Consider the following 12,020-nt stretch of genomic DNA (forward strand, 5'->3'; position numbering starts at 1 on the left):
ACGAACCCGTGTCCCCTGCATCGGCAGGCGGACTCTCAACCACTGCGCCACCAGGGAAGCCCTAGAATCACTTTTTAAATAAAAAAAAAAAAAAAATCCACCTTGAGGCGGAGGCAGGGGAGAAGTGAGAGGCGGCCCGGCGGGGTGTCGGCGCCGGGCGGGGGGAGCGCGAGAGTGAGCCCCCGGCTGAGTGAGTTGATCCCTGCAGGCGGTGAGAGGCCCGGGGCCTACCTCGGAGGAGCGGGGTCGCGGCGCCATTTAGCAGCGGGCCCCCTCGCGAGGGGAGGGGGGGGTCCCCGGACCCGGCAGCGCAGCAGCAGCCCAGTTGTGAGGAGGTGGGGGAGTGAGTGTCCGGCCTCAGCCACGGACGGCATGGACGTGGGCCCGGACCCTGGGCTGATGCAGAAGTTCAGCTGCCTGGGCACCGCCGACAAGGACATGCTCATCTCCGAGTTCTAGCGGTTGCTCGGCTTCCAGCTCAACCCGGCCGGCTGCGCCTTCTTCCTGGACATGACCAGCTGAAACCTACAAGGAGCAATTGGCGCCTATTATGACTTTGAGAGCCCAAACATCAGTGTGCCGTCTGTGTCCTTTGTTGAAGATGTCACCATAGGAGAACGGGTGTCGCTATCTCCTTATGCTCAATATATAAAAACATGGCGGATCCAAAATTCTGGGACAGAGGCCTGGCCTCCAGGGGTTTGTCTTAAACATGTCAGGGGAGACCAATTTGGACATGTGAACATGGTGTTGGTGAGATTGCTAGAGCCCCAGGAGATTGCAGATGTCAGCGTCCAGATGTGCAGCCCCAGCAGAGCAGGAATGTATCAGGGACAGTGGTGGCTGTGCATGGCTGCAGGACTCTGCTGTGGAGATGTCATCTGGGTCATGCTCAGTGTGGAGGTGGGTGGGCTTTTGGGAGTAACGCAGCAGCTGTCATCTTTTGAAATGGAGTTCCACACACAGCCACATCGCAAGGTAGAAGGAAACTTCACCCCGTTTGCCTCTCCCCAAAAGAACCAACAGTCAGATGAAAACAAAAGACCCTGGGGGTTCCGGGTTCCACTCGATCAGCAAGAGCACATGGGCTCCTGCTCCTGACCAAACAAGAGCAAGATGAGAGTAGACTCTCACAGAACTCTGTAAATCTGTCCCCCAGCAGTCACGCAAACAACTTAGCAGTAGTGACTTGCAGTAAGGGGCTCCACGGGCCTTACCGCTTCAGTCAGTCTTAAACAGGTGTCACCAAGAAGAAAAACTAATGAAAGACACAAGGCTTGACTCTGGGAGGGGAGGGCAAGGGGTTCCTCTGGATTGCAGACCACATCGCAGGGACCTGTGGCTCAGACCCCCATCCTGGAAGAAGAGGAAGAATCAGAAAGACTAGTTATGAGTAAACTCAGCGTGTGTGTGTGTGTGTGTGTGTGTGTGTGTGTATGCTGAGTGGTGGGAGTGGTGGTAAGGGTTTTGAGTAAACTCAGCGTGTGTGTGTGTGTGTGTGTGTGTGTGTGTTTGTGTGAATGCTGAGTGGTGGGAGTGGTGGTAAGGCTACCAAGAAGAAATCCATGCAGCCACTTTGGGTTTTGTTTATTAGGCGTCAGTCTAACAAGTCGTTAGGGCACTCGGGAAGGAAAAAAATGTTTAAAATGGGGGGAAAAAAGCCATCTTTTTAAACAAAAATTATTTTGCCTACAGACAGGTTGTAGTTTTGAGCACATGTTAATTTTTTTTTTCCCCTTACCCCACTTTTTTTTTTTTTTTTAGATAAGGGATAACATGCTGTTTATAGAATGCTTGCTCTGGAAGCAATTCAGGTTCAAGCCTACAGACAGGTTGTAGTTTTGAGCACATGTTAATTTTTTCCTCTCTTTCCCCACTTCTATTTTTTTAGATAAGGGATAACATGCTGTTTATAGAATAGCTGCTTGCTCTGGAAGCAATTCAGGTTCAAAGCTGGCACGGCCTGCTTGGGGACTCTGCGGGTAGGTGCTATAGGAAGACACCTGCCGTGCCACCTGATTCCACAAGACTGACCCCATTTGTTTTTAATGGCATCAGCCCGTGGGTTATCACGCTTTTCCTCTTCTTTTCTCTTTAATCTTCTGTTGATTTACACCTTTGACATCTGTATTCATGAGCCCTGTGGCTAGTTAGCGTCAGAACCTCTCTGAAGACCAAACTTCCCTGTGTGGCCAGCAGAGGAGGCCTAGAGGACAGATCTCAGGTGACGTGGGAGTTTGTGAGGCCGAGAGGTGACCTCCTGCACACACTTGTAACCATTCAAATTGCTTTCCTTCCATGTTTCTCTTGGCGGAGAGAAACGCCATCCCGCTTACTGCTCTTTGGCATTCTCGGTATACAGCGGCTCCCCATTCACTCTGGGAACGGTGCCTCTGTACTGGGTACATGTGTGTGCTGCGTGCACACACACACGGGTGTTGGTGTAGCTCACCAGCGAGTGTGCAGCAGGCGAATGTGAAGGTGTCCCCTGCTTCTCAGTTGTCACACAACTCCCTTCCCTGTGTTTCCCTCCAGTTTTCCTTTGTGGTGTTTTCGCAGCCTGTTAGTGAAGGCTGAGCTGTCAAGGTATGAAAATGGAAGCCCCAGGTGGGGAATTTGCCGTGGGGAAGGGCCACACTTACTGACTGCGTGATCTTGGAGACCACATTTTGCTGGGAATGAAAGGACCCCCTCCCGGAATAGGATGCTTAGTTATTGGGAGGTGGCGGGCAAGGCACAGCCCAGCTGGAGCACAGGTTGATTGGCTGGCTGCTCCCTGGGACAGGTGGCCCCACTGGCATCCTGTGGGTTCCGAGCAGGTGGAGATGTGGATATCTCCACGGGAAGCTCAGACCAGGCCAGAACAGCTGTCTGCCGAAGATAGAGGAGTTTGCAAAGTCTCTCTTCTCTTCTCACCCCTCCTTCCCTCGAGTCTTGGTTCGTTTGGTAGCCGGGGATATGGATCTGGGGTGCCGTTGCTGGGTCACCTGCCTGTTGCCACACCCCCATCCCCCCGGGGCTGTGAGACAGCAGGGAGTCCAGCTCGATGATTGGCCGCACGGGGTCATGTAGCCTGGGTATGGCTGAGAGTCTGCCTGCCTGTCTGGCTCTGTCTGGGTGTCTGATTTACGAAAACGCCTGTTGTTTGTTCCTCCTCGTCCTCTTCCGAGACGCTTGTTTTTTTCAAGCTTGACTGTGAGAGAAAGGCTTGTCTGAAATTCTCCCTTTGCCTCCCCACCTCCCCCCAGATAAAAGGGGGCGTCAACATTGGTCCACTGGAGAAGCCCCGGGGGAGGGTGGAGCCTGCCTGCTGAAAGGGCAGTGCCGCTGGGGCTGGGGCCGGACTAGCGCTCACACTGGAGCATCTACTTTCTGTGCACACACAGAACACCCCATTCCCAGCAGAGCAGAGGGGAGTCCCTGCCAGGTGCCCAGGCCACCACAGGTCCAAGCCAGGGGCCCACGGTGGCTTTTTGTTTGAGGGCCCAGACTGGTGCCACTGTTGCTGCCAACCCCCAGGGACACCGCCACCCCGGAGGCCACACATGCCCGGCCGTCTGCTCGCTGGACAGCCCCCAAAGCACGCCATCTCCAGCTGTCCCTGCAGGCTCGTGGGAGGCTTTACACCGCCCGGTCTCCGGGCTTCCTCATCTCCCGCACCTAGATGCCCCTCCCCTTTCCCAGGAGGGGCTGCCTGCCGTTTTTCAGCAGTGGCTTCCTAGGTCACCAGCAGTGGGTCTGGGCCTGCCGGAAGGATCCTGCTCCTCCTCTTGCTTTTAGGTAGTCTCACCTGGCAAGGTAATTGTCCCAAGCACGTTGGCTTCCCTGCCAAGAACAAACCCTTCCTGTGCACATCTTTGGAGGGGTGAGCTCCTTGCGGAGGCCGGAGCGAGCGCAAGGCGCGGAGTAGGGGCGGGAGGGGTCCGTGGGCCCCCCGGGGCCTGGCGGCTCTTCGTACCGTTCGTCCTGCCTCTTCTCGCTGCTTTGGGCTCTGAGCAAGTCCTTAGAGCCCCTCTTTTCCACTGCCTGGTGGGGCGGCAGAGGCTACCCTCTCAGCCCCAGTAGTCTGTTCCTCTTGGACTCTTTACCAAGTGGCAGGCTGCCTCTGGGCAGGACCACCAGTGTCTGGCACCCGCGAGGTGAGGCAGGCAGCATCCTTAAGGACCTGAGGCTAGCGGGGGAGGCAGAGGGGCTCAGGCTTGGGAGGAACCTGTCTGTCTGCACGCAGTGAGGTGTGCGTGGATGTGTGTGCACGCGTGCCTGCTTTTCTTCTTTTTGCCATGGGGACAGTTGAATTTGGGGCATTTTTTCTACAAGAAACAGCCTTCTCTTCCCCCCGCAAGGACTGGCTGTTACCTAACGTCCATCAGAGGCACTTCCAGCCAGGAGAGAACCTCACCAAGACAGCTGGTGTGGCCCAAGGGTGGCCCAGGCGGGAAGTGGGCATAAGGATAAACCCCTCCCCAGATTCAGTGTGAGCCCCAGCGGGAGGGGGTGGTGGCGCTGCCGGGGCCCAGAACTGCGAGCTGACGCCCCGCCCCGCCCTGCCTCGCCTTTTCTCTGTCTCCTTGGGTGACTGCTGGGGCAGCAGTAGCTGCCCTTTCCGTCTGGACAGTGGTGTGCGGCCAGCCAGCTGGCTGGGTGTTTGTGGTGGGGCCTCCCGGTGCCTGGGAGGCGACGAGGATGAGGCAGTTTTTCCTGACTGTACACATGAATATTTGTGTGATTAACACAGACTAAAAAAACCCTGAAGAAAAAAAAAAATCCAACTTCTCACTCACTTGATTAACGTTGCAGTTATTGGTCAGGCAAGAGAAGTGGCAGGCAGCCCTACGAAAGGCACACGGGCTTCCCAGGAAAGCAGGTGCTGCAGGTAGCTGGAGGAGGAGGAGGAGGAGGACACAGAGGAAGTCTTTAGGAATTTGCTCTTGAGGAATTTGAGGATTTTGAGTCTTCGAGGATTTACTTGAGGAAGTCACTGGGAATTAAGTAAGGGCCATTCCCTAGAGGAATCTTCTTGAGCAGCAAAGGGCAGTTGAAGAGAAAGGTAGATAATAAAAGGAGTGACAGGAGTGACAGTTCTTTTGAAAATAAAAGAACCCTGGGAAGGATCTGGGCAGGGAGGTGTAGAAGGTTCGTTTTCAAGGACAAATGTAGTTGGAAATATAAGATCATTGTGGAGAGGCAATATAGTGCAGCTGTTAATATCATGGACTTGAGGACCAGCCTGCTCTACCCCTCACTAACTGGGTGATCATGGCCAAGTTACTTCACCTTTCTGTTTTAGTTTGTCTGAAAAATGGGGAATAATAATGCTGATAGTACTTGTCCCACAGGTTGTGGTGAGCATTAAGTGAATATGTAAATATTAAATATATAAAGCTAATATAAAGCTCTTAGGACAGTGTCAGGTCCTGAGCACGGTGACTGTTGTTTATTATTGTTCGTTCAGCAGATTTTTAATTTATGAAAAATGAATCATGTTTTTTCAAATACAAATGCACCTGTGATCCTAAAACCCAACACTTTCCACCTCCTTTCAAATCCTTTAGCTTGGGGGATGGGATGTGCTGAGAAGAGGTAAGAGAGAGAACTACGAAAACCAGGAGATAAGCAGGGAAGTGAATCATTTTAAAATCTATTAAAACTTTACCCTCTTATTCAGAATAACATGTATCTTTCAGGTTTGGGTAGCTGAAAATTAAATTTCCTAGTACGCTATATATTGAGTTAAAAAAATAAATTCCATGCTAAATACAATAAACTTTTGAAATGAAGGCATTTTATAGAAAATTGTTATGCTAATAAGTTAATCAGTAGATAGGCAATACTTTTCGTTGCTTGGTGGCTTTCATTTTTTACTTTTATAAAGCTAATCTAGGTTAGCTTTAAAATATTGCTTTTTGCAATTATAATAATTCTGAAAATATCAGTTTAGTAAATAGTTAATGTGTATACATGCCCAAATAGATCATTCTATAAAAATTAAAGAAAATTTTGGAATTTCATTCCCAAAGTGACTATCTGTACTAAAAAATTTCCCCCAATTATTCTTCACCAGAAAAGAAAGTGTGTCGTAGGTGAAACTTTGAGAGGAGATGAATCTGGACATCTCAGGAGTGGAGATATTTGGGTACCAGAGCAGATTACTCAGAAGTAAGAAGAAAAATCCCTCCCAGGTAAGATCCTTCTTCCTGGCCCTGAGACCAGGGATGTGCCTGGGTGTTCTCAGGCATTGGAGAAGCTGATAATCAGATTTTCAGCTATGAGAAAGCTCAGTTGGCAGCCCAGCTGTGAGCAGAATGTGTTAACCGCTGTCCTGTAACTGCTGATATGATTCTGGGAATTTAGTTTTGCTTCTTGGGGGCAGCCCTGGAATAGCATGAAAATTCCAGAAAATTGTATCACGTTTTGGCTCCGAGCATGTTTAAGTCCCCTTTTGGAGCAAGACTTTTCTCAGAAATGGTATATGTTGTGAGAATTAATCAACAGGTATTTATTAGTCTCTTCATTTTTAGCACTGTGCAAAGCACAGATGTAAATGCTGACTCTAAGATGTAGTTCCGGAAATCACTGCTAGCTTGAGCCACTTACAATTTGGAAATGACTTTGTTTTACAGAAACTGGTTATACATGACTGAATCTAAATTTCTGGCCCTTTGTGGTCTAGAACTGCTCAGGAATAATATGAAGATGACTGTTACTTAGGTGCTTAGGAGGGCTGCAGGCTGAAAGAAGAGGGGTTTTGGAGAGGAAGACTTGTGTTTCTTGAATAAAGGTCTTTCTCTGCTTGGAGAAGGACTGTTGCCTGGAAATGGACATTTGCCTTCTTATCAGTGAGGAGTAAGGGATGGCTGGCTGCTGAAATTTAAAAAAAAAAAGATAACTCTGAAATTGAGTCAGAGGTTTGATTGGGTGCCAAGCTAATGTATTAATTTTTCTATTAATTAAATTAATGAATTTTGCTATTAATATGCTAAGCCTCCCTAAAAACTGAGGATTCTAGCAGCTTCTGCATTTCTAGCCGGTAGGAATTTCTTTATTCTATGACACAGGTTAAAAATTTACTCATTTAACAAATATTCCCCAACTGTCTACCATGTGTCAGGCACTCTTTTAAGCAATGGGAATTCAGGGCACAAAACAGACAAAAATCTTAGGCCTTGTGGTGTGGGAGAAAGATAAAAAGGTACTAAGGGGAAAAAGCAGAGAAGGAAAATAGGAAGCGTGAGGTGGAGGGTGTTAACAGTCCTAAGCAGGGTGGTCTAGAAAGCCTGCAAAGAATGACATTTGGGAAAAGATCTGGGGGAAGTCTCCTGATGGTGTGTTCTAAATTAAACTTGGGCTTAGAGCTGCAGTTTAACAGGATAGCAAGAAATTTCACTTCAGCCGGGTTTTGAGAGTCCTTCCCCTTCTTCAGATTATAAGGGGTCCGCAAGGGTTTATGTCTTTGTCCCCTAAGTAAGTTTTGAGCCCGTCATCTTGCTCCAGCCTGGTTGCTCCTGAGGTTTCAGTGTCCAACCCGGTGTGGTTACTTTGAGGGGCCAGATGTGGGCCCAGGAATCTTAATGTGTATAAAGTCCTGACTTAATTTTGTCACCCAGGCATCCCAGTGCTATCTCACCAGAGCCGCTCCCCTGTGGGGACACAAGTCTGGGCTACTCTTGGAACTCCCCCCAGAACTCTCCAACCTGTCTTTAGTCTAGAGGCTCCTCATGATGGGGGTACTTCTCTTCCTAAAATTTCAGCACACATCTTTTTTTCTTTCTTTTTTTTTTCTGGCCACGCTGCATGGCTTGTGGGGTCTTAGTTCCTCGACCAGGGATTGAACCTGGGCATAAGAGCGTGGAGTCCTAACCACTGGACCACCAGGGAGTTCCCAGCACTCACCTTTCCAACAGCCCAAACAAAAGCATACATAGGTGGTTGTTTTCCATGTGTCTGACTACCTTTGTTTTTAACCTCTGAGGCTAGGGCAGCAAGGGAGTGACTTTTTAAAGATAAATCAGGAGAGCACTCATTCCTTCGAGTGAGATTCCTAAAGTACTAAGGACAAACCAAAATTAATGTCTAATAAATTACCTTGCCATTCATTCAAATAATTTGGTCTCTACAAATTATTTCTATTTGTCAATATACTCAGAGAACTGAATGAAAAATAATTTTGTTCCCCCTTTGCCTATTAGCGTTATGATTATTTGTGCTTGAAGTTGGAGTCGGGGAAGACATTCCTTTGCTAATATCCTGTGACCCAGGCTATTTCCTGTCTCTCCCTTCTGCACCCTACACCAGTTGGGGTAGATTGCCAAAAGTTCAGTTTATCTAAAAATTCCAGTAAATGTGAAAGCAGAGAGTTGACAATGGTGAGCAGAGGGATTAGGAGACTAAAACAGAGAAATGAAGGTCAAATGTAAGAAAGGTGGAAGTGGGAGGAGGAGGACAGGGAAGGAGACGGAGTGTAGAGAAATGGAAGAGAAGGGACAAAGCAGAAAATAAAATTAAAGAGACAGGATGAGGGAGTGAAACAAAAGAGGAATATAGAATAAGAAGTCAGAAGGACAAGGAAGAAACAAGTGAGGAGCACTGATTCAGTGTTAAACTCATACAGTTCTGGAGGTCAGAAGTTTAACACGGCTGTCAGTGGGCTGACATCAACGTTTTGCTCGGCTGTGTTTCTTTCTGGAGGCTCTAGAGGAGAATCCATTTCCTTGAGTTTTCCAGCTGTCGGAGGCTGCCTGCACACCGTGGCTCATGGCCCTTTTCCTCTTCCATCTGTAAAGCATATCTCTAGTCATTCTCTGATCTTCAATTGTATCTCTCTTACCATTCTTCTGTAGTCACATCTCTCTCTCCATAGTCAGGAAAGGCTCTCCATTTGTAAGGACCAGAGTGATTAGATTGGGCCCACTTGGATAATCCAGTATAATCTCCCTATCTTAAGGTCGTTAATAATCACATCCATAAAATCTGTTTTGCCATGAAAGGCCTGAGAATTAGGATATGCACATCTTGGGGGACCATTATTGTGCATGTCACAGAGATCAAGTAGCCTTAATTGGAACCCTTTCTATAGGTCAGAAGATCAGCCAGTACATTGCCAGGTGAGTGTATTTCCAGGCCAGGCCATGTCAAATGTGCTTTAGTCTACATACCATTTGAAATGTAGAAATAGAATGTCACTTATGCTCAAAGAAATAAAATGTGTGTATTTTGGTAAATAAAAATGCATATATATTTTTATGTTCTGATGTAAGACAGCAACAAGATAAATAATTGGTTGACCTATGAAACCTTATATGAAATCCCCTTCTCTGATAGCCTGGAGACCAGGATTAGGTAGTGAGCCACTGAAGTGGCATTTTATTTAACCCTGCATGAACCGGAGCCATGCAACCATTGCTGAGGATCATGGTCAGCATGTCCTTTCTTTCCTCGATGCTTCTTTGCTAAGATGCTTGTGGATTCAGAATAATAGCAGGTGATTCCAGATGGCACCTCCACAAGATGCTTACGTGGCCCCTCCTCAGATGGAGAGTTGATCCTTGTTTCTATGTAGCTAAGGGGCATTCTGTAGAATTCATTCCCTCACTCAGAGACATCCATGTGCATGCATTTGCCACAACCGTGGTAACTAGAAGCTAGAGCCCTGTGTGGGAGACATTGGCCAGAATGCCTCCAGGAATTCCACCATCTGATTCGGATTCTAATTCCTGCCCTATTCTCATCGCAACCACTCTTGTACCAGCTCTCTGGGAAAGCTGGGAGTGGAAGTAAAAAATTCCGTGTGAGAAAGAAAAAAGAGGTCTGCGAGAGAAAGAGAAGATGAGCTTTGTGACTTGTAAGTTCCTACTCAAAAACAGGACTGACGTTTTGCTTAGAGTCCTCAGGAAGGAAATGTAGTGGCTCAAATTATCCCCAGATGGGGCTCTTTATCTCGTTGTTTCCTTCAAATGGAAAGTAGCACTCAACTGTTGAGTATTGAGGGTCCTGAGCACTTACTGGTCACTGGCACTGTGTTAGTATTGGGTGTTTTCATGGGTCTTGTTGGATGAGAGAGTTTATATACATAAGAAGTCACGTTACGTTTGTCTGTGTGTATCAACATATACAAAGTCATGTAAAACCATCTTATACTGGTTAAATACTTGACTTTTCAGAGTTCTTTCACTTCAACTATTTCACCTGGTCTTGCAGCAAATAGGAATCTGAACAGAGAAGATATGAAAACAGAGTCAGAGATTAGCCATATTATTCTCATCTCACTTGGTCACAGGGCTAGTTTGTGAGCACTTAGATTTGAACCAGGTTCTTAATTTTCAAACCAGGGCTCTTTCTACTGAATTATGTCGATTTAAAAAAAAATTCCAGTAACTCAAGAGTTAGAGCAGAGTTTTAGTTATGTCAGAACTATCAGCTATAACACCATTTCCCACTTACAATGTATATTTAACTTTAATTAACGGTAATTTGGTGGGGAGGCAGAATAAGAAACAAAGAAAAAAGGAAACGGCATTTCATGCATGCAGTGTTACATAAAAACATAACAAGATCTTGAAAAATGCAATATTACATAAAGAACTAAGGAAGACCTGGAAAAAAACAAACACTTGCTGCTTACTATTTTAGAAATAGCGTATGGTTTCTACCACATGATGAATATAAGGATCAAACAAGTAAATGCAGAGATGACCTCTGAGCATAAATGTTCAACATGCACAGAGCAGAGCATTTTCTGGTCAGTGTTATTAATCCCACTGAAAATGGGGTGAGTGATATGCCTTTAAATTTAAATTTAGGCTGCAGAATTTAGAATTCTGTCCTTTACCTCATGTGTTTCTTTTTCTTAGTCTGGCTAATCTAAGCCTGTTGGACAAAAATTATTTTAACTTAAGATTGTTAAACACATTGTTTGGGGCTGGTTTGGGCCCAGAATGATTTTCTGGATCATTTATAACATTTAACCAGGCTGAAGTTTTGTTTTTGTTTTTATGCCAATCTACAAGTACACACAAAACTTCTTCCTTCCCGGTTTTGTCAGTTTTCAGTAAGTGGCAATTTGTAATCTTTCAAAAATATACTTTAAAATAATACGATTTGTCTTTACCTAATAATTTCTTCCTGCCTTTGAAATATTTCTGTAGCCATATTGAATATGACAGGAAAAATCTCCACACACACACACAAAATTCCTCCTAAATTCTCATGTATGTTTTGCTGATGATACTTAAAGGCAGATATGAATACTACATTTAGTTAAATAGATGAAAAGTGGCTTCGGCTTTGAAATACTACTTTAGTCTATAAGGAACGAGGTCTGGCTCACATAAAGGTCAGGCTCATAAGCCTGTCCAATGCCACTGTCTTACCTCATGCAAGGAGCATAAAACAACTCTTCAGGCCTTTATTCATTAAAATGGAATGTGTGTTTCCATTAGGAGTTCTACTCAAAGAGTGAATCTGCATACTGAGAAAATTATGTAGCAATCATCTTTCCTTAACCTAAAAATAAAATACAAATGTGGAAAAGTTCACAGCATTTCATGTCCCCTACCCTCCCCCATCAAGACCACCTGGAGACATGACTGAACCAAGAGGAGGTACTGTGGACCCTCAATGGGCTCAGTATTAAGAGTCTGTACAATAACTTCGAGGTTCTTCTCTGATTAGCAGTGTTTTCTCATTTGCATTTGTAGGCTGGAGGACAACTGGAAAGTCCATATCTAAAAATAAACAAAGAAAACCAGTAAACACCCTCTTATGTTACATTTCATTTAATGGGGCAAGTGGTAGATATTTTTGTTGAAATGATGATCAGCAAATCAGTTCAATTCCTAAGATACTAAGGATCCTACCCTTTAAAGGATTTCAAAAGGGAGGATACACTGTCTTTATTCTTCATTTAAGTTCTATTAGTTACAGAATTATAAAACCAAAGCACTAAGCCCAGATTTCACTTTGAGGCAATTTCTAAAGCTGATAAACTTGAGCTTTAGGTTTCACCATTTTGTGGGGATGAGGAC

General features: G+C 46.0%; 1 pseudogene; it reads left to right on the top strand.

Moving 5' to 3' along the window:
- The first annotated feature begins 93 nt into the window (after positions 1-93).
- LOC102988428 (protein ILRUN-like) lies at positions 94-1,235 on the top strand (annotated as a pseudogene).
- Positions 1,236-12,020: the final 10,785 nt, after the last annotated feature.

The sequence above is a fragment of the Physeter macrocephalus genome, chromosome 15 (assembly GCF_002837175.3).
Source record: "Physeter macrocephalus isolate SW-GA chromosome 15, ASM283717v5, whole genome shotgun sequence".
NCBI lineage: Eukaryota > Metazoa > Chordata > Mammalia > Artiodactyla > Physeteridae > Physeter > Physeter macrocephalus.